The sequence below is a fragment of the Giraffa tippelskirchi genome, chromosome 2 (genome assembly GCF_054371585.1).
Source record: "Giraffa tippelskirchi isolate mGirTip1 chromosome 2, T2T-mGirTip1v1.2.pri, whole genome shotgun sequence".
Taxonomy (NCBI): Eukaryota; Metazoa; Chordata; class Mammalia; order Artiodactyla; family Giraffidae; genus Giraffa; species Giraffa tippelskirchi.
In genome coordinates this window covers 173927429-173954530 of record NC_137276.1, presented here as the reverse complement: position 1 = coordinate 173954530, position 27102 = coordinate 173927429, and the positions used below count along the sequence as shown (strand labels likewise).

Genomic DNA, 27102 nt, shown 5'->3' with positions numbered 1-27102 from the left:
ATAGGGATATAGCACTGGGGAACGAGAAAAACCAAGTTCAAACTATGCAGGTACTTTTTTAAAGAAGGGCCAGATAAGTTTAAATGGGTATGACGAGTGTAGAGAGAAAGAAGACTGGAAAAAATACAAGATTCTGATACATTCTTTTAGACACTCAGCTGCAGCACTGAGATAGAACACTCAACTGCACTAAAGCCAAGCTCTTTCAACATTGGGACTAAATAAGGACTAAAACAAAAGGGCAATGTGTTTTTAACAAATCATATAATTTTAGGATGGCTGGCAAGGAAAGGGTATTCTTTTGCCAGAGCCCAGCATACATTAGATGCTACATTTAAGATAGTCTCTGATCAAAGAGGAAGACATTGACTCAGACTTTTACAGTAGCTCCTTAAGTATTTCCTCCTCAATGTATCATATCCTGTTACCAAATTAATTGTGCTGGTTCCTGACCTTGTGGATCAACCTAGTCCTTGCCATTTTAGGCTAGGCCTACTCTACTCGACTTTGGTAGTATCTTTCCATCTGACTGCTTTCTAATGTATCTGATATTTTATCTATACTTGGTGGTAAATTTTAACCTAAGGCTCAATCTTTGAATCTTGAATAGGATTTCTCTGTTTTCTTGAAGCTTCTCTAGAATTATAATTGTTCTACCCATGTTCTGGTTTAATCCTAACTTCTTTACTAAACCATGTTAACATCCCACAAAAATAGAGGCAATAGCATACTGCATTCATTCCTTTAATCCATTCATTTACAAATGTTTATTAGGCATCTACTGCATGTGAGACTCCGTACTACCAGTAAACAAAACCAGCATGGTACTTACCCTCAATAAACTTGTATTTGGGAATGGGAGACAGATATTTTAAGAAGTCACTATAACACTGCCAGTGGGAAAAGAAGGGGTGCTAACCCAGCACATAGCTGTAGGTGTGTATTATCACATTCAACTTTCTGGAAGAAACGCTAAGTTGAAGCCTGAGGCATACACTGGAATGAGCCAGGTACTCTGTAAGGACAACTGCAAAGAAAGTCTCTCTCCTTGCTGCTCTTATGGCACCCACAACCTGACTGCTTGGCTGGTTGGGGAGCTCATGCAACTCTGGAGTTGCCTTCAACACAAATCTCCAACAAGAGTCCAGCTGATCCTGAAAGGGTGAGTGGTCTCTTTCACTTAACTATTTGGACAGGTCAAGAGAGTAAATGCCTATGCAAATCCCCAATGCCCTCATTAGGCCACCATAAGATCATTTTTTCCAGGAGTTTAATTAAAAAATTAAAGATACTACCAAAGAGGAAAACTGAAACTGAGTCACACATCAGGGTCAACAGGGGTGTAACTACATTCAGATGTAGGCTACTATGATACACCTTGCCCAGAACTTCACCTGGAAACTTAATACTTTCTATGATAAGTTTGAGGTGGCTATATTAAGAAGAGGTGGCAAGACTATGCAAAAGAACTGTACAAAAAAGATATTCATGACCAGATAATCATGATGGTGTTTAATCACCTACAGCTAGACATCCTGGAATGTGAAGTCAAGTGGGCTTTAGGAAGCATCACTATAAACAAAGCTAGTGGAGGTGATGGAATTCCAGTTGAGCTATGTCAAATCCTAAAAGATGATGCTGTGAAAGTGTTGCACTCAATATGCCAGCAAATTTGAAAAACTCAGCAGTGGCCACAGGACTGGAAAAGGTCAGTTTTCATTCCCAAAGAAAGGCAATGCCCCCAAATGCTCAAACTACTGCACAATTGCACTGATCTCACACACTAGCTACGTAATGCTCAAAGTTCTCCAAGCCAGCCTTCAACAATACGTGAACCGTGAAATTCCAGATGTTCAAGCTGGTTTTAGAAAAGGCAGGGGAACCAGAGATCAAATTGTCAACATCTGCTGGATCATCAAAAAAGCAACAGAGTTCCAGAAAAACATCTATTTCTGCTTGATTGACTACGCCAAAGCCTTTGAATGTGTGGAACACAAGAAACTGTGGAAAATTCTGAAAGAGATGGGAATACCAGACCACCTGACCTGCCTCTTGAGAAACCTGTATGCAGGTCAGGAAGCAACAGTTAGAACTGGACATGGAACAACAGACTGGTTCAAAATAGGGAAAGGAGTACGTAAAGACTGTATATTGTCACCCTGCTTATTTAACTTATATGCAGAGTACATCATGAGAAACACTGGGCTGGAAGAAGCACAAGCTGGAATCAAGATTGACAAGAGAAATATCAATAACCACAGGTATGCAGATAACACCACCCTTGTGGCAGAAAACGAAGAAGAACTAAAGAGTCTCATGATGAAAGTAGAAGAGGAGAGTGAAAAAGTTGGCTTAAAGCTCAACATTCAGAAAACTAAGATCATGGCATCTGGTCCCACCACTTCATGGCAAATAGATGGGGAAACAGTGGAAACAGTGTCAGACTTTATTTTTTTGGGCTCCAAAATCACTGCTGATGGTGACTGCAGCCATGAAATTAAAAGATGTTTACTCCTTGGAAGGAAAGTTATGACTAACCTAGACAGCGTATTAAAAAGCAGAGACATTACTTTGCCAACAAAGGTCCGTCTAGTCAAGGCTATGGTTTTTCCAGTAGTCATGTATGGATGTGAGAGTTGGACTCTAAAGAAAGCTGAGCACCAAAGAATTGATGCTTTTGAACTGTGGTGTTGGAGAAGACTCTTGAGAGTCCCTTGGACTGCAAGAAGATCCAACCAGCCCATCCTAAAGGAGATCAGTCCTGGGTGTTCATTGGAAGGACTGATGTTGAAGCTGAAACTCCAATACTTTGGCCACCTCATGCGAAGAGCTGACTCATTTGAAAAGACCCTGATGCTGGGAAAGATTGAGGGCAGGAGGAAGAGGGGACGACAGAGGATGAGATGGTTGGACGGCATCACCAACTCAATGGAGATGAGTTTGAGTAAACTCCGGGAGTTGTTGATGGACAGGGAGGCCTGGCATGCTGCAGTCCATGGGGTCGCAAAGAGTTGGACATGACAGAGTGACTGAACTGGACTGATGTTAAGTTTTGGGCTTCCCAGGATGCACTAGTGGTAAAGAACCTGATTGCCAATGCAGGAGAGGTAATAGACCAGGTTCCATCCTTGGGTCAGGAATATCCCCTGGAGGAGGACATGGCAACTCACTCTAGTATTGTTGCCTGGAGAAACCCATGAACAGAGGAGCCTAGCAGACTACAGTCTATAGGGTCACACAGAGTCGGACACGTCTGAAGCAACTTAGCAGGCATGCATGCATACGTTTTAGAAAGACCGTGTCACCTTTTCCGTAATTATTCTCCAAATAGCTACATTGGAAAACTTACCATCTGATAGAAAAGGAAGATTCAGCAAACCCCTAGGGTATGAGATCAAGGATTTGGGGCCTGAACCTGTGTCTAGAGTTCTGCAAGAGAGATCTGAACTAGTAGGAGTGAAATACAAAAATGAGTGATTCTGCCTCGTTCTGAAAAACCAACCCTGAAACAGAGAAGCTTCTACTGCAGCCCAACTAGTCACTTCCAAATGACCTGAACACACAGAGGACAAAAGCTCTGGATTGCCAGATTGGCACAATTAAATATCTACCTCCATTAAATTCACCACTTCTGTACCATGGGCTTAAATTGACTCTTGACATCCCGCTGGTTGCCCACCTCTATTTTCAGATAGGAAATACTGTTTGGTAGAAGATACTCATGTTCTAAAGATATGCTTTATGAGAGTTTCACTAAAGATTTGGATTTAGGTTCATGTCAGCTTGTTTCCATGATAGAAGAAATCCAAGTGGCAAGAAGGGAAAGAAAATGTTTGGGACTTACATTAAAACTTTTGCAATTCTTTAATTACTTTCCAATAAAATATATCAGTCTAGATTTAATTCTAGCACATAAGGATTTTCAAAATCCACTACTGGATTTAAGATATTCATCCCTTCAGCCCCAATCTCCCTTTATACACTTCTTCAAAGAAGTCAGTCTGGGCTTCCCAGGTGGTGATAGTGGCAAAGAACCTGCCTGCCAATGTAGGAGACATAAGAGTTGCAGGATTGATCCCTGGATAGGGAAGATCTCCCGGAGGAGGGCATGGCAACCCTTTCAGTATTCTTGCCTGGAGCATCCCATGGACAGAGGAACCTGGTGGGTCACAATCCATAGGGTCACAAAGAGTTGGGCCCAACTGAAGCAACTTAGCACACACACGAAGAAGTCAGCCTACTATTCTTCAGATACCATAAGCCTCTAGAACTTTCAAGCACACTTTAATTCAGAGACTTTTGAGAGACTGACCCAGTCTAAATGTACCCCTAACAAACATTTATAGTCAAAATTAATACCCAAGCATTTATAATTGTCCAACTTTGTTTTGAGGGCCCTGATGCTGTCTCCATTTGTGTGTGTGTGTGTGTGTGTGTATTGTAGAAAGTTAACTGAAATTATCTGAATATGTTATGTGGCGTAAAGAGACTCATGATAGGCATTAGAAGTTTGACATTTTTATTTGAAAAAGTCTAGTATCTAAAAAGGGTCAAAACTCCTATCAAAACATCAGAAAGCTCTACTAATGATAGATGCAGGAGTCCATTCTACATCGCATTCACTCCCAAGGGCTACAAACAACTATGAAAATGGCTTATGTTAGAAACAGAGCCTGTTTAGGAAGCTATCAACTTGAGCACTTTGTTGCCACTGACCCACTGAACATTCAGTGAGACTTTGTCAATTCTATCCTGGCCCCAAACTGCACCCAAAGGACCCAGAGGCCCCATCACCAATATATTTACTTTTTATTTTTAATCTCTTCTTTGGGATGACCTAAGCTCAAATACACCTGTGACAACTGGATACAACCATCTGAACCTCAAAGGGGTACTGGGAACAACAGATCAGTTCAGTTCAGTTGCTGAGTCGTGTCCGACTCTTTGCGACCCCATGAATTGCAGCCCGCCAGGCCTCCCTGTCCATCAACAACTCCCAGAGTCCACTCAAACCCATGTCCATTGTGTTGGTGATGCCATCCAACCATCTCATCCTCTGTCGTCCCCTCTTCCTCCTGCCCTCAATCTTGCCCAGCATCAGGGTCTTTTCAAATGAGTCAGCTCTTTGCATCAGGTGGCCAAAGTATTGGAGTTTCAGCTTCAACATCAGTCCTTACAATGAACACCCAGGACTGATCTCCTTTAGGATGGACTGGTTGGATCACCTTGCAGCCCCAGGGACTCTCAAGAGTCTTCTCCAACACCACAGTTCAAAAGCATCAATTCTTTGGTGCTCAGCTTTCTTTAGAGTCCAACTCTCACATCCATACATGACTACTGGAAAAAACCATAGCCTTGACTAGATGGACCTTTGTTAATTCACCAGTTTTTTTTTGTCATTACACGACTTTACAGTGTGAGTTCTACATCAGGACAAAGGAGCTGAGGAATTTTTTTTCCACGTCAGTTTCAAAGCTTGTGTGTTATTATGTCAATGACCATAATGACTCAGTTGCTTCCATCTCAAAGCCTTAGCACTATCCTTGTGGTTTTAGTCTTCAGAGCAAGAATATATCTTTTTTTTCTGGAAAACATGGTAACCCTCTTATAGTGGAGAGCTCTCAAAAATATGCTCTCCCAAACCATAAGATTTCCAGTTGTAAAAATCATCATCTAATTATGGAATGTCCTTGTCTATTACCTCTGTGTTACTCACAGCTCTTGTCCAGTGTTTTCTTGTATGTGCTGCTCAGGTTTCCCAAGAGCAGAGAGAGGGAGGGAGCTCCTCTGGTCCCCCAAAAGGAAAAAGTAAGAAAAGTTCCACAATATTCTGTGACGCAGTGATAACCATTGCTGAGCCTGTTACTTTTATTCTGATGAAAATAATTACTTTTTTGTTTATTCATTCATATGTATACACACATATGTGTGGCTCACTTTATGAAGAATTTGAAGTGCTGCATAAATACATGGTTATCAGAATTGCACAATGCCTTCTTAATATCTTCTTCATAGAATTTTACATGTAAGAGGGAAAATGACTATACGTATTGAGATGTTATCACAAATCTTCCACTTACATGTTCTATTTTCCAACTAGATTACAAATGACTAAAAGGTAGAGATCATTTTTTAAAGGATCTTCAATGGACTCAGAACTGTGTTTTCAAAAGGGGGGGCATTTAAATGCTTCAAAGATGTTTGTGAAATTCTGTGCTGACATTAATATTTCTCCTCAGTGTGCTCAGACATTGTAAGTCATGTGCGGTAAATGAGGAGGAAGTCAAGCATAAATAGGAGGTTGATACAACTTACCTGAAGGTCAGCCAGCAAGCTGGGGTTTGGGGGAGGACAGAATTAGAACTCATACCCCTCCATTTTCCAGACTGGTGCTTAGCCCACTGAACCCTACTGCCTCTGACTCAGTGCATGAATATAGACTGTGAAACACAGATTGCCTGAACATATGGCAGAGAGGATGAGAAGATAATATTCCATAGCAGGATTCGTTTCTGCAGACGGGTGGCTGCAAAGGTTGTTTTTCTGCAGAGGATTCAGCAAGTGAAGCGTTAAGTGCTTTTCTTATTTCTGTCTCCAAATGAAACAACTTTTCCCCTTGAATGAGATCAATTTCTGGGCGTTCCTATTGTCAGGGGAAACTGGTAGAAGTGAGGACAGGAGGGTTGCAGGCCTCCTCATAGGCTGTGGGGAATAAGCGATAAATCCCACGCTGAGCAGTCAGCATTAGACCTGGAGGGGGGCCTGATAATTGTTCCCTCTCCTTTCCCAGCAAACCGTATCCTGTATTTAGGACACAGGTTCTAGAAATATCTCTTGATCAAAATGCTTCTAATTCTCCTTTGCAATGATGTATAATATCTATGCTCTTAATAAAGCCTACCTATTTATTTATAACTAGATGCTACTAATAATCTAGTTTAAATGCTTCATAAAATACATTGGACAAGTTATTATGGATTTTAGTCCCAGATTCTTTCTTGAGTAGGATACAGAAATATAAAGTTTATAGGGAGGGGAAGAAAGTCAGAGATCAGACAGGGCTCAGGCTTTCAAGGCGGAGAATACAAAAGCATAAGGATTTTAAGGCACAAATTAGGGATGTGGTTTTCAGATTTATGGAAACTCCAAGTAGAGGCAGTGGGGAGATTGAATGGACAGGGTTCTATACCCCTCTTCTTGATTTATACATTGTGTATCTGTGCTATCTAATAGAGCTCATTGTCAGAGTTTAGTTGGAAAAATAGAGGGTTTTGTAACTCAAAGACAGTTTTCAAAGCCTGATTTATGAAATGGTTGGTTCTATACAATAAAGCGTAGTAGTTAAAAGCATGGCAATTGGTTTAGGCAGAATATAGCTCTGCATCTAACTAACCCTTTGAACCTGGACCAGCTGCTTAGCCTCTCTGGACCTTCATTCTAGAACTCCTCTGTAATAATTTTGTCTGCCTAACTGAGATAACACATAGAAGAAGTACTTGACATTGAGACTGGTGTACAGTAAACATTCACTGACAGGTAGCTGCTATTACAATTTTACCATTGCTATTACTATTACTTTTGCTATTATTATAGATCTGAGAGAGAGATAAAGAAGGCCGAGTGCCAAAGAATTGATGCTTTTGAATTGTAGCACTGGACAAGACTCTTGAGAGTCCCTTGGACAACAAGGAGATAAAATCAGTCAATCCTAAAGGAAATCAACCCTGAATATTCATCAGAAGGACTGATGCTGAAACTGAAGCTCCAATACTTTGGCCACCTGATGCAAAGAGCTAATTCACTGAAAAAGACCCTCATGTTGGGCAAGACTAACGGCAGGAGGAGAAGGGGGCGGCAGAGGATGAGATGGCTAGATGGCATCACTGACTCAAAGGACATGAGTCTGAGCAAACTCTGAGAGATAGTGAAGGACAGGGAGGCCTGGCATGCTTCAATCCATGGAGTTGCAGAGTCAGACACAACTTTGTGACTGATCAACAACCACAATCTCCAGAAATGTGAGAAAATAAATCTCTGTTGTTTAAACCACCTAGTCTGTGGCACTTTATTGTGATAGCCTAACAAACCCTGGAGATTTCATATTTTAGTTCAGTTCCAAAATGTGGCTTTTCTTTACCAATCCAAATGCAGGCAAAACAGTCTGAGGCCTAGTGTTCCCCTGGAATTCCAGTTCTACTCCTCCTTTTTCCTAAATAGAATGTTGTTGGTATATGGTTGATCTTTTAGGTATCCCCCAAAGCAGCACTGAATTTTTTTTTATCCAATACATTTCATCCAACTTTTCATCTGGTACTCCCTCCCAACTCCATCTTTTCAGAGTCTTCATAATGACCCTGCCTTCCAGATACACCCTGGGACCTGGCATATCCAGGCCCACCTAGAAGAGAAGCTTAAAGAGTTAACAGTTAAGGTTTTAATCAGGTGATATAATGCCTGCCAAGATAATGCCTCTGGAATATCCTGGAATCAACTGTTAATAAAAAAACAATTTTTTAAAAAATGTTTTTTTCCCCATAAAGGAAAAACATTATTTTTAATCCAGCTGCACCCAAAATGAAATAGCTATCAAAGAGAGCTCCCCCATCAGCTGTCAGTTCACAGCAACTTCAATCAGCTAATGTGTCTGAGCCTGCGGTAACATCTCCCCAGCAGCCTCCTACATGCCAAGCTTGACTGCTCTGTTCGAGCCACATTAAACCTGTCTGCCATCAATCCCCAGGTTTCCTCTGCAGCAGCAACTTAACTAGGTGAGGGAGCTGGCATCACCAAGAGGCAAATGCTATTTTAGAGGAACTGAGAGATGCTGAAAGAAGAGCGGTGGTGGAGAAAAGCTAGATACAGGCCATTAAGCAACAGGGTTTTTCTCCTAAGATCTTCCTGTATTGTCATTTCTATGCAGATGTGTTGTTTTCGAACTTTCTAGCATCAGAATATGCAGTGGAAGATGAGTTAGGAAGCATCAAATCACAGCAGGCTGGCTACACCTTCATGCTATTTTATCTTATGGAGAAACTGAAGGACACTCTGTCAGTTTCTTTCCACTCATCTCTTAGAGATGGAGACCCATCTTTTTCCAGGATGGGATAGAGCTGCTTTCAGAATTCACAGCAAGAAACACTAAGAAAAGCATGTTTTCTTTTCACCCTTTCAGACAAATCTGGTTTGAAGCTTATTCACAGTGTGTATCACCACTGGAGGAGCTGATCTAACTCACCATTCCCCATCCCCGCCAACAAAGCTGCCAATGAAGGGGACCTCACCTCTAGCAATAGGGCCAGAAAGAGAAGCAACTTAGTTACAAAAGAGAGAAACAGTCCCCAAATCAATTGTCTGCACTAGCAACCATAACACCATGCGGGCAGCTCCACCTTCTCCTTCACGCCCTTCCTGGAGTCCAGTTTCACAGACTGCTTGAAGACCACAGCAGGGCTGGATCTGGAGAGGCTTCTGGGAATAGAAGCTGAACTTTTATTTGAAATGCCTCCGTCCTGCTGTCCTTAAATAACACTGACAAAAATAATGGGCATTTATACCGATAGGGTCCTTCAGAACCTTTATTAAATCCTTTCAAATATACTCTCTTACTTCTCTCCAGCAAAGATAATATGCTTTGTGGCAGGTGCCCAGAAGATGGATGTACAGCTCTTGGCTACTGGAGCCACCTGCTGTCTAAAATAACTCCCTTATTTCTGTCCAGGTTCTGACAAATGCCCAGCAAAGGCATTGGCCTGCTTTTTTTTTTTTTTTTTTTGACCTAGTAATGTGTGCCATGTTGTTTTAAAACCACAGAAACTCAGCAATGAGACTTTAATGATGCACTTGCTGGATCACACATTCGAATATGTGACATTTGAAGGAGCATTGCAATCAAGTAGCCATACAGTCTGGCCTTGAAATACTGGGATAGAGAATTTAAAGGTAATAATCTCCATCATTCTGACTCTCATTGAACATCATTTCCCTCTTAAAAGGCTTAACCTTTCTTTTGACTAATTCCATTTAACTCACTCCTTTCCCCCAAAGCCATGAGTATAAAGGCAGTTCCTACAGAACATGACCAGTGTTGGAAGAATAAAATTTTCTTCTTGTCTTGCATTATACAATTTGGGATAATTCTCTAAGGACACAAACTGGCATAGTGAAGACAGTTAAGACCTTGAGTAAGAAGATACAGGTGTGAGTTCCAGCTTGCTCAATTACCACCTTGTGAATTGGGAGGTCTATCAGTCTCCTATCTGTTTATAAGATGAGAATGAAATCGTATGTCCTCAAGAGGGTTGTGGAGAGAGTTCAATGGGGTAATAGGTGTGAAAAGAATTTTTAAATGGTAAATTGTACATATTCATAAGTTGTTTATTCCTTTTTAAATTTTTCAACTTTTAGGTTATTCCTTGGAAATTTGTGCCAAAGCCGTAAGAAAGGGAGAAGGGCAAGAGTGTGGTGATTTAATTAGATCCACAGGACATTGCCTTCACAATGCAGTTGGAGGCCCCGGCCCTTTGGATTTCAGCTAGTTGATATGTGGTAACTTAACATGCAAATGAAAGGCCTCAGAGGGCACCCAGTCTCCACATGTGCCAATTAATCAAAGGAAACAGTATCATCCTCTAATTCCACTAATTAGAGGATCATTCATAAGCTACTAGGTTTCTGAGCTAGTGAGGTTTAATACATTTACAATAAATTATAAGTAATACTTTAGCCAGGGACTAAACTGCTGCTGAGCAATATGATGAGACGAAGGCTCAGGTTACATGTACATTTAAAGATTTTTTGAAATTAATTTCCTTTTTATTATTTTCCATCCTGAAATGTTCTGAACACATTGGTTGTATGGGGCAGTAGCTCCCCATGGTTCAAAGTAACATGGGTCCAGAAATAATATATTAAGTACAACTATTAACTACTGTGATTTAATTTTAACCATTTAAGCAAATGTATAATTTATCCAAATAGTTCCTTGCTTTAAAATAAATTGTGAATTTATATACTTGTTCTAATGATGCCACTATTGCTAAAAATCAAGGGATTATTTCAGAATTGCCTTCACAGACTCATTTATTCATTTAAATCTCCTCAAGAGTGGCAAATTTTCAGCTTCAATTTGAAGGCAGATAAATGGCTTCCCTGGTGGCTCAGAGGGTAAAGCGTTTGCCTGCCATGCGGGAGACCTGGGTTCAATCCCTGGGTCGGGAAGATCCCCTGGAAGGGGGAAATGGCAACCCACTCCAGTACTCTTGCCTGGAGAATCCCGTGATCGGAGAAGACTGGTAGGCTACAGTTCACGAGGTCGCAAAGAGTTGGACGCGACTGAGCGACTTCACTTTCACTTTAAAAGATGTTTGGAGCCACTCTGACTACTAAGGTAGGTAATCAAGCAGAATAACCCTATGGTCATCACTTGAAGGACCTATCTCATCACCTATATGCCTATGTGAGGGGATTTTGCTAGAACAAAACTCTGGCTATTAGATTTGAACTCCATTACAAGATTGAGTTTGCTCGAGGATAGATTGGATATATTTAGTTTAAATCTGTTCAAAAGGCTTCTGACTTAAGAAAAAAAAATACTGTAGTAAAAGCTTTCACACAGCAAAGGAAACCTTAATAAACAAGTCAAAAACACAACCCTCAGAATGGGAGAAAATATTTGCAAATGAAGCAACTAACAACAGATGAATCTCCAAAATATATAAACAACTCATGCAACCCAATAGCCATAAAACAAATAACCCAATCAAGGTTAATATGGGAATAAGAGCTAAATAGGCATTCCTCCAAAGAAGACATATAGATGACCAAGAGACATATGAAAAGGCTCAGTATCACTAATTATTAGAGAAATGCAAATCAAAACTACAGTGAAGTTCACCTCACAATGGTCAGAATGGCCAGCATCAAAAAATCTACAAACAATGAATGCTGGGGAGGGTGTTGAGAAAAGGGAAACTTCTACACTGTTTGTGGGAATGTAAAATTGGCACAGCCACTAAGGAGACTCGTATGAAGGTTCCTTAAAAAAACAAAAATAGAACTGTCACATGACCCAGTAATCCCACTCCTGGGCACACATCCTGAGAAAATCATAATTCAAAAAGATACATGTACCCCAGTGTTCATAGCAGCATTATTTATAGTGGTCAGGACATGGAAGCAACCTAAATGTCCATCAACAGAGAAATGGATAAAGAAGATGTGGTATATATATACAAGGGAATATTACTCAGCCATAAAAAGAGGCTTTTGGCTTTTAACCTCATTCAGAGAATGAGTATAATAATCGAGGCCTTTGCTCATGCTGTCCCTAAACCTAGGATGTTTTGTTACAATTCAAATCCTATCCATTCTTCACTATTAATATAAAGCTTATGCACGCATGCTAAGTCATTTCAGTCATGTCTGACTCTTTGCAACCATAAGTACTGTGGCCTGCCAGGCTCCTCTGTCCATAGGATTCTTCAGGCAAGAATACTGGAGTGGGTTTCCATGCCCTCCTCCTGGGGATCTTTCCAACACAAGGATCGAACCTGCATCTTTTACATCTCCTGCATTGGCAGGCAGGTTCTTTACCACTAGCACCACCTGGGAAGCCCATAAAGCTCATATGCCATCTCAATTTAAAAGGTTTTCCTGATAGTCTCTAATTGGCAGATTTGCTCTGTTCTTGAGCTTTCGTTTATCTACTTGAATCTCTTTTATGGCACTTACTACTTTCTGTGTTTTACTGTGTTTGGTTTAATATAGTTCTTATCATTTCTTATAGATAGTACACTTTTGAGAAGTATGATTTGTGTCTGATTCTTCTTTAAATCATACATAACCAGCTTAAGTTTTGAACATTATATTTACTTAGTTAATATTAGTTAAATAATGAGTTACTGAGCAGTCTGGAGATTTTATTTAGTATCTTGCAAGAATGCCTTCTATCACCACTTCTATTCAGCATTATGGGGTGGTCCTGACTGGTACCGTAGGACAAGAAGAAAAAGTGTAAGGACTAGAAAGAAAGAAACAAAAATGTCCACTATGCAAAGGGTGATAAAATTGTTTATATAGAAATTCAATAAAAATCTGTGCATTTGGGTTATTAAGAGAGTTTATAAAACTGAATGACTACAGAATGAAAAAGCAAAAATCAACTGCATTTCAATATACCAACAGATTCATTCTAAAAAGATAAATTAACAATAGCAGCAATACTGTAACACACTTAGGGATTAATCCAACATGTATGTGCTGGGACTTTTTGCATAAAATTGTAAAATCTTACTAAAAGCCATTAAAGATCTGACAAATAAAAATCATATCATATTCATGAATAAGACTACCTAATATTATAAAGATGTCACTTTTTCTCAAATTGACCATTAGATTTAATGAAAGTCTGCCAAGTGTGAGTTGCATTTTTTTAAATTGTTGTTGAACTTTACAAAATGGTTCTAAAATTTATGTGCAAGGACAAAGAGCCTAGGATAACTAAGAAATACCTGAAGCCAAAAAATAAGATGAAGAGGGGATCCCATTTAACAGATATCAAGTCTACTTATAAATGGCTTCTGTGGTGGCTCAGATGGTAATCTGCCTCCTGGGTTCAATCCCTGGGTTTAATCCCTGGGTTGAGAAGATCCCCTGGAGGAGAGCATGGCAACCCACTCTAGTATTCTTGCTTGGAGAATCCCCATGGACAGAGGAACCTGGCTGTCTACAATCCGTGGAGTCACAAAGAGTTGGATATGACTGAGCTACTGAGCACAGCACAGCTACTTATAAATACAAGGCAAATATGTATATAGATATTTAAATACAGGAGAAAATATAGGAATATAGAACTAGTTCTCAGAATCAGACTTCTGTTTATAAGAAAACTTGTATATGACTGAACTGGCATTTCAAATTAGTAGGAAGACGTTAGACTCTTATAATTGTGCCGAAACTATTTTAGTTATCCATAGGGAAATAAATAAAAGGGTAGTACCAGGACTTCCCTGGTGGTCTAGTGACTGGGACGCCAGATTCCCAATGCAGATGACATGGGTTTCATCCCTGGTCTGGCTATTAGATCCCGCATGCTGCAACTAAAGATCTTAGATATCAAGTGCCACAACTAAGACTTGAAACAGCCAAATAAATAAATACATTTTTTCTTAAAAAGCGTACAGTTCAGTTACACTTCAGTTGCTCAGTCGTGTCTGACTCTTTGTGACCCCATGAACTGCAGCATGCCAGGCCTCCCTGCCCATCACCAATTCCCAGAGTTTACCCAAACTCATGTCCATCGAGTTGGTGAAGCCATCCAGCCATCTCATCCTCTGTCATCCCCTTCTCCTCCTGCCCCAATCCTTCCCAGCATCAGGGTCTTTTCCAATGAGTCAGTTCTTCGCATCAGGTGGCCAAAGTATTCGAGTTTCAGCTTCAACATCAGTCCTTCCAATGAACACCCAGGACTGATCTCCTTTAGGATGGACTGGTTGGATCTTCTTGCAGTCCAAGGGACTCTCAAGAGTCTTCTCCAACACCATAGTTCAAAAGCATCAATTCTTCGGCACTCAGCTTTCTTTATAGTCCAACTCTCACATCCATACATGACCACTGGAAAAACCATAGCCTTGACTAGATGGACCTTTGTTGGCAAAGTAATGTCTCTGCTTTTTAATATGCTATCTAGGTTGGTCATAACTTTCCTTCCAAGGAGTCAGCGTCTTTTAATTTCATGGCTGCAATCACCATCTGCAGTGATTTTGGAGCCCCCCAAAATAAAGTCTGACACTGTTTCCACTGTTTCCCCATCTATTTCCCATGAAGTGATGGGACCAGATGCCAAGATCTTAGTTTTCTGAATGTTGAGCTTTATGCCAACTTTTTCACTCTCCTCTTTCACTTTCATCAAGAGGCTCTTTAGTTCTTCTTCACTTTCTGCCATAAGGGTGGTGTCATATTCATATTTGAGGTTATTGATATTTCTTCCAGCAGTCTTGATTCCAGCTTGTGCTTCTTCCAGCCCAGCATTTCTCATGATGTACTCTGCATATAAGTTAAATAAGCAGGGTGACAATATACAGCCTTGACGTACTCCTTTTCCTATTTGGAACCAGTCTGTTGTTCCATGTCCAGTTCTAACTGTTGCTTCCTGACTTGCATACAGGTTTCTCAAGAGGCAGGTCAGGTGGTCTGGATTTCCCATCTCTTTCAGAATTTTCCACAGTTTATTGTGATCCACAGTCAAAGGCTTTGGCATAGTCAATAAAGCGGAAATAGATGTTTTTCTGGAACCCTCTTGCTTTATCGATGATCCAGCAAATGTTGGCCATTTGATCTCTGGTTCCTCTGCCTTTTCTAAAACCAGCGTGAACATCTGGAAGTTCACGGTTCACGTATTGCTGAAGCCTGGCTTGGAGAATTTTGAGCATTACTTTACTAGTGTGTGAGATGAGTACAATTGTGCGGTAGTTTGAGCATTCTTTGGCATTGCCTTTCTTTGGGATTGGAATGAAAACTGACCTTTTCCAGTCCTGTGGCCACTGCTGAATTTTCCAAATTTGCCGGCATATTGAGTGCAGCACTTTCACAGCATCATCTTTCAGGATTTGAAATAGTTCACATAGAATTTCATCACAAGTGTAGTCCTACGCTAAAATACATTAAAAAGCAGTTCTAATCCACTGAAACGCATATATGCTAAGATAAAGCTTCAAAACTTCTAAGAGAAATTGTATCGATATAATCATAAAGTGAGGAAGGATTTCTCAAACAAGATATAAAACGTTTAAATCATAGTGGAAAGGACTGATGAATTCAACTCCATTAAAGAACTTCTTTTCATCAAACATTTTGAAAAACTAAAAACCTAAGGCACCAATAAGATTTTTTTTCACAATTTTTATAATTGATGAAGGGTTATTATTCAGAATGAATCCAAAAACTCATAAAATCAATGAGAATAAGATAAACAACATAAAAATAGGAATACACGAACACGCAGCTCAAATACAAGGAAATCCAAATGACTAATAAGCATATGAAAAGATGAAATTTTAGTATTAATTAGATACAAATTTTTAATGGTCTTATATTAGTACCTATCATTTTGACAAAAATTTGAAAGTCTGATAATTTTAGTTGTGACAAATAGAGAAACAAAATTCTCTTAATTTTCAGATGGGGTATAAATTAGTACAATCAGTGGGGAAGAGCTGGCTAGTTACCACCCAATATTTGTCTTTCTTTTCTTTCTCAGTAATAAGAACTCTATTTTTAGCTGAATTCCTGACCAGTTGGACTAAAGACTTCATTTCCAACTTTCCTTTGTAGCCAGATATGACCATGTAAATTCTGGTCAAGGAGATACAAGTAAAAGCGTTATGGGCATCTTTGGGGAAAGTGCTATCAACTTCTTGTTTCTTTCTCCTTGACAGCCAAAATGTAGATATTCTGGCTGGAGCTTCAGAAACCATTTGAACTTTAATATGACCTTGTGGATGAAAATGGTACATGGGAGGTGATCTACACAACAGAAGGAACCTGGGTCTTTGACAGTGTGCCTTCTCACCTTTGGACTGACCACTCTCCAGACTTCTGGGACCTAAGATAGAAATGCACAGCCCTAAACTACTGTGATTCTGGATTTTTTATTACTCATAGTAGCCTAAACTAATCCTAACCAATACAATCTTATTAAGAAAATTTGGGGCATTATCTCATGAAGCTGAAGATGTACAAATCCAGCAGTTTATTCTCCTAAGTATGTGCCTTGAAAAACTACATCCATATGTGCATCAGGAAGCATGTCCAAAAATGTTCACAATAACACAGTTCTAAGACTAAATATTGGAAACAATCTGAAAGTCCATAGATGAAAGAACAGATAATTCATTGTGGTGTTTTCATTAAATAAACTACTAACATACAGCTAAGAGTAAACTAAATCTCTAAGGAAACCATCAGCATGATATAATTTATAAAACTCAACAACGAGACTTAAACAATATATTCTTTAGTATTACATATATCGATACAATTTGTAGGTAAAAGCGATGGAATAATACACTTAAATTTAGACTAGCCATTACCTCTAGTATCCTGGAGAAGGGAACGGCTACCCATTCCAGTATTCTGGCCTGGAGAATTCCATCAACTATATAGTCCATGGGGTTACAAAGAGTCTGACACGACTGAAAACTTTCACTTACCTTTAGTATGGGGGAGAGGGGCTGCAAACAGAGAGGGGCATAGAGGGAGCTTCAAAATACTGAGAAGCTTCTTTTTATAAATGCTAGGCACTAAGTACAAGGATATTAATTTTATTATTTTTATTATTAGTTTAATACATGTTTTGACATTCTTTGAATTTTACTGTATAATTTCTTTCTTTCTTTTTTTTTTTATAGTACAAGTGGGAAAAGAGTGAGGAGGACAAAGCAGTGCTTGGATTTTGAGGTGAGTGTGTGAAATCTACCTCTGAGACCACAGAGAGATTTAAGCCTTACTATGGTGGCTCAGTGGTAAAGAATCCGCCTGCCAATGCAGGAGACTCAGGTTCAATCCCTGTGTTGGGAAGATCCCCTGGAGAAGGAAATGGCAACCCACCCCAGTATTCTTGCCTGGGAAATCCCATGGACAGAGGAGACTGGTGGCTATGGTCCATGGAGTTGCAAAAGAGTCGGGCACAACTCAGCAACTAAAAACAACAATCATAACTCTTAGGCTTAAGCAAAGTTGTGAGACCAGAGAACTTCCTCATCTGATTTTAACTATGCAAAAGTTATCAAGGATATGCAATCTAAGTAGATGATGGTGACTACCCCTCTGGCAAAGAGACTGAAAGCTCATGTCTTATCGTTACCACCATAATTAACCCCTCCATGACTACCACCTTCAACACTATTTTTACACCATCATTACTTTGTATTAAGTCTTTTTTTTATCCCGGCATTTTACTAGGCTGTATATCATTTACAAGGCTGTATATCAATAATCCTCAACAGTCCATTGAGCCACATATTATCAACCTTTCATAAGATCTACTTGAGGTTAAGCTCAGAGTGATGAAAGAACAAGCCTTATCATAGCTAGTAACTGGCAGTGCCTGGGTTCAAATGCAAACCTGTCTGTTTCTAAAACATGTCCTCTCATATTGCTTCTCTTACTTCAAATATGGCTATTTTTTACTGTCATCCCTTCCGTTACAATGAGTACCAACAGCTCCTCTGAAGCAATATTCATAGAGATATTTTAAAGGATTAAGAGAAAGGGAAGAATATAGTTAATATATGACTGAATAATGACAATATTTCTGAAAGGTAGAAAGATGAGACAGTGAGAGAAAAGAAGCAAGGCATTCTGAAAGACTGAGGGTGAAAGAATATAAATAGAAGAAGACAAATTAAAACCAGAGAAATAGGCAAAAGAAGAACAGATCAGGAGGATGAACAGAAAATTAATAAGACCATTCTAAAAAATTTACTTTTTTCTTGTCCCCAGAAGCCTCTCTCCTCACCTTGGAATAGGTGTTTCATCTTTTGAAATCAGTTGGATAAATAAGAAGCAAAGGTTGAAAAGTAATTTCAAGTCCACAGAGCAAACCTTAGGATAAATTGTTTTTCCCTCACAAGCCTTTCATCCAGACAGCTTTAAGGTCTCATAGATTTGGCAATAATTATAGTAGTAATAATAATAATAATACTGCCTAGCTGGTGTTTTCCCATTAGCAGCATGTCTGTACCAATAGGTATGTCACAAATATATCTTCAAGTTTACACACTCATTTGCATGAGCCCATTTCTTAGTGTACAGAAGTAAGTGCTCTTTCATGCCCTTGGACCTCAGTGTATTTGGGATTGTCTATTTGGACATCTGCATTAATGAGGTACTTTCAGCTCAGAACAAAGAAGTTCTTGATTTAACTTATTATGTATATTTGAATATTTTAGCTGTGCATTTGAATGTATATATCAAAGATATATGTAGAACTTTCTTTGGGGTGTGAAGACTCAGATTGTTAGGGTGAGAGTATGACACTTTGCACTCTTAAAAATTCTTTAAAAATAGGATATCTACCTACTTATTAAAAAGGGTAATTTTGTTACTGCTGGCTAGCAGGGGGGATGTGTGAAAGAACTGTTCCTCCTCTAAATTATGTGACTGTTGTGTTGTCATGAGACCTGTGAGCTGAATGCATAGTGTGGTTTTAATAACAGTCGCTGTACATTGCAGTTCATTTAAACCTTCTTTTTGATTTTAATGATGTTATAGGCGTTGAGGATTTGAGAGAGGAAAGAGGCAGAAATAGTAATGGAAACAGTTCATTCAGATTCTTCAAGGCATACCAGGGCCAGAAAATTCAAGGGTATAATCAGATAGATTTGAGGCATGAGAACCAATTCTATGATGGATAGTTACTACATATGTGCTGCAGGGGAAGCTGGGTCTGGAAGTAGTGGGTCTGGAGTTAGGGAAAGGGTGCAAAACAGGTTTTTTGTTCTTCATTTTAAACACTCAAAATTATGACTATACGTAAAGAGAAATATTGATGAGGAGAAATATAATTATTATGAAATACACCTGTTTTCCCTCAAATTTCACAATTACCAGAGAGGTTAAAAATCCAGTTGATTTTCTAAACTAGCATAATGATGTGTTTAGACTGCAATGGCAAGAAAAAACTACTGTTAGAATTGAATGATAAAGCTCTTTAAAATGGCTTTATCTTATTTTCAAAAGCCCTAAAGAGAATACTTTCTCATTTGCTTTCATATTACTAAAAGGACTTTTGCTTTTATATGAAAACTACTTCTCATTTTTAATATACTAATTGACTTAATACTACTGAAGCTTTAAACCCATTCTGGGCAGCAAGTCTTATTTTCCTAATTATTATTATTTCATTGCTACTGAGCATCAGTAATATACTAGATATTATCTTAGCTCTTCCTAAATGTTAATAAAATATAAAGGTTCTATATCCTTTTGGTGATTTTAACACTTAATTATCTTAGCTATTAACTCCTGTCAAAGTCATCATCACTCTGAATTTCCTTTACATCCTACACATGAAGTTAACCAGTCAGAATACCTGTTAAATGGTAGGCTGTTTAAGAAAGACTCATGTTTTCTTCACAAAGAAAGTGCTTAATAAATGCTTACTGGATGAAGGAATGGATGGATCAATTATTTGTATAGGTTTAGCAGAAATTCAGCTTTTTGAAAAAAATGGATTCCCATGTTTACAATTCCCCCTATGATTTCATTCTGAATTGCATTGAACCATTATTTGAGAAGATACATTTTCTAGTTTTTTGTTGCTATATAACAATACAAATCTTACAAATTTGATATATCCACTAGATAAAGATGAAGAAAATAGTTTTCAAGACTACAGGTCTCATTAGGTTTAGGACACCAATAGGAAAGATCCAAAGGGAGAAAATTTATTAAAGCTGGCTATAATTATAGATTTTGCTTCTCATTCTACGAACAAATTACCTCAGTTCATAAAGAAGCATGTGGAAGGGACTTTCCTGGTGGCCCAGTGGTTAAGAATTTGCCTTCCAGTGCAGGGGATGCAGGGTCAATCCCGGGTCTGGGAACTAAGATCCCACATGCCTGTGCACCACAACTAGAGAGCCTGCATGCTGCAATTACAGATCCCACGGGCTCTGGAACCTGTGCAAAACAACTAAAGGGCCCATGAGTCTCAACAAAGATCCCACATGCTGCAACTAAGACCTGGAGCAACCATAAATAAATCAATAAATGGGTTTAGAGAATTGCTAAAAATTATGTGGACAATATACAGCATTTCCACAGAAATACGGGGCTAAAGGAAACCCAAAAGTTGTTGGAACTAAATCAAATTACTGCAAAAATAAATCATCTGACTTTAAATGGAGAAATTTGGAAAAAATAAAGGTATAAAATGCCTAATTAATAGAACTGTGCACTAAACCAGTAACATTTTACTCTATGTAAATTATATGTTGATAAACCAGACTAAGAAAAAGGCATTTTAAAAGTATAATGTCATTATTAAAAAATTTCCCCCATTACTATGGCTTCAGTAAAGTCATGGAATTTATTATCAGAAGAGGGTGATTGTAAAACTTAAAAATATTTCTAGCAAGATTAAGAGTACTGACTGTGAGGCCTACCAAATAAGGAAAGCTGAGTTATGATATTTTGGGAAAATTTAAAAACCACATATAAGCACCAGCTTATACATTGGTAAAACTTAGAAGAGTAGATATGTGAGAGGGTTATTATGAGAACTTAGCATGATAATGTATATAACACACCTAGCATATAGCCCCAAACGTTTTGAATTATTCTGCCAGGGTAATCAACAAATGCTTCCCAGAGAAGTGTGAGTAGAAAGGACATTACTGACAAAGAGAGAAGAATGAACAAAGGGATTGAGACAGACAGGAAAGTCACTGTAGTTTGAAAGTAGTATTGGGTATCTGAAAGGGAGACATGAAAGACACATCTAGAAATGTGGGATATCACCAGATGGTGGATGGTGTTAAATGTTATTTTAAGGAGTTTGGATTTTACTCAATGGGTAATAAAAAGCAACTAAACATTTTGGAGTAGTAGAATGACATGATTTCAACTGTACTTTATGAAGATTAATTTGGCAGCAATCTGTAAAGACAGATAAGAGGTGAGAATCGCTGGAAGTGGGAAGTTTGTCTAGGAGATGGTAGTGGTGGTGTTTTAGTTGTTAAGCTGTTCCACTCTTGTGACCCTATGGACAGTAGCCTGCCCAGCTCCTCTGTCCATGGGATTTCCCAGGCAAGAATACTAGAGTGGATAGTCATTTCCTTCTCCAGGGGATCTTCCTGACCCAGGGGTCAGATCTGCATCTCCTGCGTTGCAGGTAGTCTCGTGCATTGCAAGTGGATTCTTTACTGCTTAGCCACCAGGGAAGCTTCTTATTTAGGAGATGATACCACACATAGTGACAGTAAGGTCTTGAATTAGAATGGCAGTGGTGGTGATAGTAATAATGCAAAAGGTATGGATTTGGGGGATGTTCTCTAGGTAGAATTGATAGGAAGAAATGGAGACTAGTAAGGAGCAAGATAGATAAACAAGTCAAAGCTGTTTTTGAGGTTTGCAACCTGGACATCTTGGAGTGTTTCTGAGACATTAAAGATACTTTACTGGAAGATTATGGGTGTGTTTGAGATACAAACATGAGACATCCAAGTGGGCTTTTTGGCTTATCTATTGTAAATACAGATCTGGAACTAATGAAAGAGACTGTGATGTAGTTTTGTCCCTGTTCTGATTTATAAAGATGATTGAAGCAGAGGACTGAGGACAGAACCTTGGGGGGGATTCTTGATATTTAGAAGACAAAAGGAGGAAGCCAATGAGACAGAGAAGATAATGTTTTCTGAAAAACTGACTTCAATAATCTTTAAAGGCAGGGGCTTGATTAATGAAAGTTCCAGAGCATGAGAAAGAGAGAGAGGAGGTGACAGTGTGTAGACATAGGATCAGGAAAACTCATTAAAGAATAAACACAATTTTCTTGGCTTCTGTACTTCTGTTCCATGCAGTTATCCTCCTACTTTTCTGACCACAGAGATTTCTAACCACTAAACTATTGACTTTTACTTGGTCATCATTGTAGATAACCTCTCATACTATGTTACTGACCTCTTGATAGTCCTTAACTAATAGCTTCTGTGTAAAGCACATCTCTATTTCTAATACCTGTCTCTTTCCTAAATCCTAGCCTACATTTCTAACCATTCACATAGTCATAGTCTCATATCTGTCTACCTGATACTCAAACTCAGCATGACCCAATAGTTCTCTCCTTCCAAAGCAACTTCTATTTTGGCTTTATTTCACCATTCTCTCAGTTGCGATGGTTGATAGTATATGTCAACTTGACTGTGCCAGACTGCTGATCAAACATTATTCTAGGTGTGTCTGTAAGGGTGTTTCTGGATGAAATTAACATTTGAGTTGGTAGACTGAGTAAAGCAGACGTTCTCCCTAATGTGATGGGTCTAATTAACTGAAGATGTAAAAACAGAACAAAAAGGTGGAGCAAGAGGGAGCTTGCCTGAGCAGGGACATCAGTCTTCTCCTTTCCTTGGACTGATTCTTAAATCATCAGCTCTTCTGGTTGTCAGGTCATCACACTCAGATTTGAACTACATCCCTGGCACGCCATGGTCTCCAGCTTGCTGACTACAGATTTGGGGATTTTGCTCAGCCTCTAGTATGATATGAGTCAATTCTTTCTATAAATCTAATTCCTTGGTTCTGCTTTTCTAGAACCCTAACTAATAGACCAAATCACTACAGTTTGAAAGCTTTCAAGAAACTTTGATTTTTCTCTTCTCTTTCATGTTAATCATTAGTAAGTTTTTCAGCTTCTGTCACCATGTTTAACACTCTTCTTCGTTTCCTTTGATACCATTCCAGGGGGTGAGTGAAGTCTTCTTCCAATTGCATTTCTGTTTCCCTTTATTTCAATCTGTTCTATTTTTGGCTGGCAGATTAGTCTACCCAAAGAAAATGTTGACCATGCCAAATAATTTCTGTGGCTTCTCACTTTCTACTTAATCAAATGCAAATGTATTAGCCATTCAATAATACTGTCCATAAAATAGTTCCAGTTTGACAGAGGGAACAAAAACTTCCTTATTTGGATTCAAAACAATTAAGGACATAAAAAGATTAGGGGAGATAGCAAGGAGAAAGGGGTAGAAGGAAGAAACTGGTTTAGCAGCTATAAATAAGCCAAGCCAACTAATTTTATTGGAGGCATGCTATAGATATGACAAAAAAGACAATCTCCTCAAAAGTGCTGAATAGAAACAATAATCAAGAAATATCACCACCATTGAAGGGACTGTGAAGAAAAAGATTTCAGAAGGTACTAGAAAAAGATGATCTCTCAGGGATGGATAATACATTATTACTTTATCTTATTTGATCAGGATTCATGGTGAATATTTCATTCAGTACTAGGTATTATTCTATAAGATGGATACAGAAAAAAAAAAGAACATTCTTAGGAGAGCAAGCATAATGTTGAGTAAACAAAATGAATTTTATATCATTAAAGTCCTTGTTATATATCATGTAACATGAGATATTGCTTAAGGAACTGATGATATTTTGCAAGAAAATGAGAAAATTTAGAGGGACCTCAGATATCTTTTAAATATATAAAGAAAAATCAAGAAGAAAGGTAATTTAACTTGTATGGTATGGCCCAGACAAGCACATTAGGACCAGCGGGTGAAAAGAAGATAGATTTGTGCTCAATGTAGAAAGAAGCTTCTTATAGTCAGTGTAGTCAAAGGTGCACTAGGGTACTTCATCAAAAAGGCAAGAGACTTCCAGAGAAACATCTATTTCTGCTTGATTGACTATGCCAAAGCCTTTGACTGTGTGGATCACAATAAACTGGAAAATTCGGAAAGAGATGGGAATACCAGATTATCTGACTTGACTCTTGAAAAATCTGTATGCATATCAGGAAGCAAGAATTAGAACTGGACATGGTACAACAGACTGGTTCCAAATAGGAAAAAGGAGTATGTCAAGGTTGTATATTGTCACCCTGCTTATTTAACTTATATGCAGAGTACATCATGAGAAATGCTGGGCTGGAGGAAGCACAAGCTGGAATCAAGATTGCTGGGAGAAATATCAAAAACCTCAGATATACAGATGACACCACCCTTATGGCAGAAAGTGAAGAAGAACTAAAAAGCCTCTTGATGAAAGTAAAAGAGGAGAGTGAAAAAGTTATCTTAAAGCTAAACATTCAGAAAACTAAGATCATGGCATCTGGTCCCATCACTTCATGGCAAATAGATGGGGAAGCAATGGAAACAGTGAAAGACTTTATTTTTGGGGGCTCCAAAATCACTGCAGATGGTGATTGCAGCCATGAAATTAAAAGACACTTGTTCCTTGGAAGAAAAGTTATGACTAACCTAGACTGCATATTAAAAAGCAAAGACATTACTTTGCCAACAAAGGTCTGTCTAGTCAAGGCTATGGTTTTTCCAGTGGGCATGTATGGATGTGAGCAGTTGGACTATAAAGAAAGCTGAGCACTGAAGAATTGATGCTTTTGAACTGTGGTGTTGGAGAAGACTCTTGAGAGTCCCTTGAACTGCAAGGAGATCCAACCAGTCCATCCTAAAGGAAATCAGTCCTGAATATTCACTGGGAGGACTGATGCTGAAGCTGAAACTCGAATACTTTGGCCACCTGATGTGAAGAACTGACTCATTGGAAAAGACCCTGATGCTGGGAAAGATTGAAGGCGGAAGGAGAAGGGGACGACAGAGGATGAGATGGTTGGATGGCATTACCGACTCTAAACTCTGGGAATTAGTGATGGACAGGCAGGCCTGGTGTGCTTCAGTCCATGGTGTCACAAAGAGTCAGACTCGACTGAGGGACTGAACTGAACTGAACTGAGGGTACTTCAAGAAGGAGTGAGTTTTCTGTTATCAAAAGTTTTTAATTTATTCTGAGAAGAATATTACAGGGTTAATTGAAACATCACTAAAAGAGTGCAGAGCCACATGACCTCTAGGGTTTCTTCCAAACTACCTTATCTAAAATCCTATCTTTCTAATGCAGATTTAGCCCAATCCCTTTAACTTTAGCATAGGTTCTTGCCAGACATGGCTACTGAGAATCTCTTATGTTTATACCTTCCCAACATAATTCCCTTGCTCAGGTGTTGTCCTTTTCCTGAAATGATTCTTGGCTAACACACTCAGCAGCTTGAATGGTACCTGGATTATTCTTCTTTACTGAATGTCTCCCAACTTAAGTACCTTCTCACTATCATCCAATCTACTTGTTGTTGTTTAGTAGCTAGGTCATGTCTGATTCTTTCGTGACCCCATGGACTGTAGTCCACCAAGCTCCTCTATTCATGAGATTTCCCAAGCAAGAATACTAGAGCTGGTTGCAATTTCCTTCTTCAGGGGATCTTTCCAACCCAGGGATCCAACCTGCATCTCCTGCATCTCCTGCATCTTCTGCATTGTAGCCAGATTCTTTACCACTGAGCCACCAGGGCTTCCCAGCTGTTAGGTATGATGAAAGAACTGGAATGAACATAACAGAACACTGAAAAATCTTTGTCTTATTTTTTTTCCTCCTTCCTCCCCTCCTTCTTCTCCCCTTCCTCCTCCCTCTCCTCCCCTTCACTCTCTCTTTCTCTCTTCCATTCAAGTTTAAATATAAATAGTTGATTGGGGCAAGTTTCAGTGGTTCCAGTTGTGAAAGAAGGAAAAAACTGAAATAGAAAGAAGATACCATTTTCATGGCCTTGAGGACCTGAATGAATTAAATTCACTTTTGGTTATTAATAAATTGGTAAATGTTATGACAGATGCAATAGCTATCATTTTTGAGTAGTCAAAGGTGAAATCCCCAAGGACACAGCTCTGGGATTTGGAAGGGATTTGAAAGGGCACAGCCTTCTGCCTTAAGTCTAGGAAGTTACAGTCAATCCCTTCTTTGGTGGAGGCAGCTATACCCCTATAAAAGAGAATGGTAAAGGACAACTTTGGTATTATGTGACCCTGTTAAACATTGGTTCCCAGGAAGAATGTGATAGATTGAAAGGGTATTTTAACATCTACAAGATGCTTTTATGTACAATTTGTCATCTGATTATCACAATAATGAGGTAAACAGACATTTTAATCCTTATTTGCAGATAAGGAAACTCAAAATCCCTGAGGCTAAGTCTTCAGGATCTTTAATATTCTATTCTCAGTAGCTCAGTGGGTAAAGAATCTACCTGCAATGCAGGAGACCCAGGTTCAATTCCTGGGTCAGGGAGATCCCCTGGAGAAGGAAATGGTGATCCACTCCAGGATTCTTGCCTGGAGAATCCTATGGACAGAGAAGCCTGGCAGGCCACAGTCCATGGGGTCGCAAGAGTCAGACACAACTTAGCAACTAAAGGGATGACGACAACCCCCATTTATAAAAAATGATCCATCAGCGATTTGCTATGAATTTTTGAAAAATTCTGGCGCCAAGCAAGAAATTTTCATCCTTTCATGATAGTGGTAAATT

At 39.0% G+C, this 27102-nt stretch overlaps 1 protein-coding gene across 8 annotated transcripts in view; it reads right to left on the bottom strand.

Annotated features, from left to right (window-relative positions):
• The window catches only part of LSAMP (limbic system associated membrane protein), a 1066465-nt gene that overhangs the window by 154848 nt on the left and 884515 nt on the right, over positions 1 to 27102 (bottom strand). The gene's annotated exons all lie outside the window — the stretch shown is intronic.